Source organism: Bos taurus, chromosome 11, assembly GCF_002263795.3.
Source record: "Bos taurus isolate L1 Dominette 01449 registration number 42190680 breed Hereford chromosome 11, ARS-UCD2.0, whole genome shotgun sequence".
In the NCBI taxonomy this organism is placed as follows: domain Eukaryota; kingdom Metazoa; phylum Chordata; class Mammalia; order Artiodactyla; family Bovidae; genus Bos; species Bos taurus.
In genome coordinates, this window is record NC_037338.1 from 103,161,531 (window position 1) to 103,165,181 (window position 3,651).

General features: G+C 60.0%; 1 long non-coding RNA gene across 1 annotated transcript; it reads left to right on the forward strand.

Annotated features, from left to right (window-relative positions):
- The first annotated feature begins 101 nt into the window (after positions 1 to 101).
- On the forward strand, positions 102 to 2,925 carry LOC112448852 (uncharacterized). Its single transcript, XR_003037304.1, has 2 exons — positions 102 to 661; positions 1,285 to 2,925. It is a non-coding gene; the product is annotated as an uncharacterized lncRNA (long non-coding RNA).
- The last annotated feature ends 726 nt before the right edge of the window (positions 2,926 to 3,651 follow it).

The following is a 3,651-nucleotide window of genomic DNA, read 5'->3' on the forward strand; positions in this document are numbered from 1 at the left end:
ACCAACGGCTCGAAGCAGGTGGACCCCGCGCGAGACGCACGCAGGCCGGTGGACGGCGCACGCGCAGACCCCGCCTCCCCGCGGGGACGCCCGCCAGTAACGGCCGTCCAAGTGGTGCGCCCAGGGTCCGCATCTCTGCCCCTGGCTCTGAGCCCCCTCATCCAGTTAGGCCTGGGGCCACCCCCACCCGAGCCAGGCAGGGCCACAGGGCCCTGGCTGTTTGCTGGGAAGGCCTGGGGACCAGAGAGACACGGAAGGTGTCCCCCGTCCTGGTACCCGGATTCCACCCCACTGTCCCGCCCAGGGCCTGGCCGGGTCCCAGGGAATGGAGCTGGAGACACTGAGTCTGGGCATGGCGGGGTGGGGGGGAGGTCCCCTGCCCCTCCTCCTCTGCACCCTGCCCCTTGTCTGATGGCAGGACACTGGACACAAGTCCAGCACTTTGAGCGCCTTCCTCTTCTTGCTTTAAATCCCAACCCTCTCTCCCCAGGTCAGAGTCGCTGACTCCATCTTCAGTGGAGGAGACTGAGGCTCTGAGAGTCGCCGCAGGAGCTGGCCTGTCACGGGGCCGGGATGTGGCCTTGCTATAGGTTTGAACCCAGGTCATTCTGACCCCCATATCGGTTCTAGCACAGGAGCCTTGGAGATAGCTCTGAACCAGGTTGGTGGAGAGTCTGTCATTTGGGGGGGGGGGCTGTGGGGAGGGGGTGCTGCAGGCAGGGGGCTCTGAGGGGGAGGGCTTGGAAGGGTTCTGGGGGGAGGAAGGCGGTAGGAAGGCTGGGGTGGGGGCGGGGGGTGCTCAAGGGGTAGGGAGGCTGGACCAGACCACACAGGGCTCTGAGTGTGGGGCCGGGGGTCAGAGGTCACCGCGGGTTGTGTGTGGGGACAGGACATGAGGGGGCTGTCCTATAAGATCCGCAGCATGCTAGATTTGGAGGGAGCATGGAGGGCACATTAACTGCCCGCCCCCAAGCATGGGTCTCCAGTGACCTACCAGGAGGAGGAGGCCGCCTCAGTTTCCCCTGCGCACAGTAGGGGCTGTGGTGGTCGTCTGCCTCATCTCAGGGTGGGGCCCGCTGCCCGGAGGGTCCACAGATGGCCTCTTGTCGAGGCGGCCATTCAGCAGAGGTCTGTGCCCAGGGACGTGTGAGTGAGGGGACCGAGGCGTCGCCCTCCCGGTCAGCGTGCAGAGGTCTGTACCCAGGGACGTGTGAGTGAGGGGACCGAGGTGTCGCCCTCCTAGTCAGCGTGAAGCTCTTGTCCGTGTTGTGTTCTCATGTCCAGGCTGACACGGATGATGCAGCGTCGTCCACCTGCCGAATGGAGAGTGACAGTGAGGGGCTGGGCTGCAATCCCCGAGACCCAGCGTTCGTGTGCCCGGGGCTCCACGGACATGTGGGCAGCCAGGTGAGGCTGGAGGCCCCGCGGGGGCCCGAGGTCCCGGAGGATGAAGACGGTGTCGACTCCCAGAACCCATGGATGGCGAGAGCAGCAGAGGCCCTGGACTGTGCGGGGCGCCCCATGCCAGCATCCAGCACTGGGGGCCTCTTGGCCACTTCTGTGGTGTGGAGGGAGAGACTGGTCACCGGAAGGAAGAACTGGGAAAAGCTGTTCGGGGAGGGGGGTGGCATAATCACCTTGTTTTCCTGGGCATCAGGGGACTCGGGGTCACAGCCCACATTGTCGTGACACGCTGCAGAGTGGAGCTGGGCACGTGCTCACGCAGCGCAGGGCAGCGTCCCCATGGCCGAGGTCGGTGCCCTGCCTGAGCTGCTCATGGCCATGGAGTGGGAGCTGTCCCTGGCCCTGGAGTCTGTAGGGGGGACCAGGTGACTGATGGAGGGGCCAGCTCCGCAGGGGTCGCACCCACTGGGTGAGTGGTGCTCTGGGGTGTCCATGGGCACACCCAGGGACCGTGTGACCTGCATCCGGGAAGGTGTGGGGCAGGTGCACAGAGGACAGGGCCTGGGTGGGGGACAGGGCACCATGCTGGTGGGCAGCGCCCCTCGGAAATTCAGCCGGAGCTAGCCTGGTGGACGGGCTCCAGGGCTGGGCCGGCTCTGCCTCTGGCAGCTGTGCCCAAAGTGATGCCTGAGCCAGTGGAGATGGGCGTGGCTTAGGTCTGGAGGGGAAGCCAGAGCGCGCTCTGACGCTGGAGCTGGCCCAAAGGTGAGAAGGCTGTGAGTGGGCCACCGGAGGTCAGGTCGGCCTGTTGAGCAGCAAGTGTCATCTTGGCAGCAGAAGTTCAAGGTGAAGTGTGCTCGGGTGGTCTGGACTGTCTTTTTGGAAACAAAGTGCCCAGTTGGTCTTGGTCTCTTGAGTCTGTAAGTGCTTGGCTTCCCAGCTGAGTGTAGACCCCGGCAGGGCACCCTGTGACTGGCCAGCTCGGGGGGTGATGAGAAGGTGCTGTTGGCAACCTTGAGCCCCTCCAGCTTCATGTGGGGGAGGGTTAAGCTGGCTCCATCCCTGGCCTCACCCCTCTGGTGAAGGTCAGCATCTTCAGGACAAAGTCATGGTGGGCGGTGGAGCCAGCGGCACTGAACACATTGGTGGTGTCCGAGGTCTTCATCTCTGGTGAGGCGGGGCACGGGAGGGTCAGCCGAGCTCTGGAGGGGGCCGCAGGCCGGGGCGAGGGCCAGGCACGGAGTCCGCAAGCAGGTTCAGCTGCGCCACTTGCAGGGTCTTAGTTCCCTGACAAAGGGTTGAACCTGTGCCCTTAGCAGTAAAAGCCTGAGTCCTAACCCCGGGCCACCAGGGAGATCCCTCGGGACTTTTTACATAAGAGGATGTGAGCCGCTTTGACATGTGGTAACAATTATTAGTTCCAGCTGATTATTTCCTCTTTTCAAATTTATGTGCTTTGCCCTCATGTATTGTTTCTTCTTCCCCAATTAACACAGACTCTATAAAATACCGTAGCACATATCTGGTTGTGGAATCTTGGTCTTTTCCTTCTTTGCTCCCGTCTCTGCCCCGGTGACCGTCTGAATTGCTGCCACAGAGGACGTGCTCCCTGTGTGCACACCAGTGTTCTCATGCGGTTGTGGGGCTCTCTTTGCCTCGTTGCCCTGCATGCTGCTCTTCTGGCCTGGGGGCTAAAGCCTGGGGCATTTTCCATGGCGTGGCTTTTTGGAGCAGCTGGGTTTACATCCTAGAATGTGAAGTCAAGTGGGCCTTAGGAAGCATCACTATGAACAAGCTAGTGGAGGTGATGGAATTCCAGTTGAGCTATTTCAAATCTTAAAAATGGTGCTGTGAAAGTGCTGCACTCAATATGCCAGCAAATTTGGAAAACTCAACAGTGGCCACAGGACTGGAAAAGGTCAGTTTTCATTCCGATTCCAAAGGAAGGCAGTGCCAAAGAATGCTCAACTACCGCACAGTTGCACTCATCTCACACTCTAGTAAAGTAATGCTCCAAATTCACTAAGCCAGGCTTCAACAGAACATGAACTGTGAACTTCCATATGTTCAAGCTGGATTTAGAAAAGGCAGAGGAACCAGAGATCAAATTGCCACCATTTGGTGGATCATGGAAAAAGCAAGAGAGTTCCAGAAAAACATCTATTTCTGCATTATTGACTATGCCAAAGCCTAGACCGTGTGATCACAATAAACTGGAAAATTCTGAAAGAGATGGGAATACCAGAC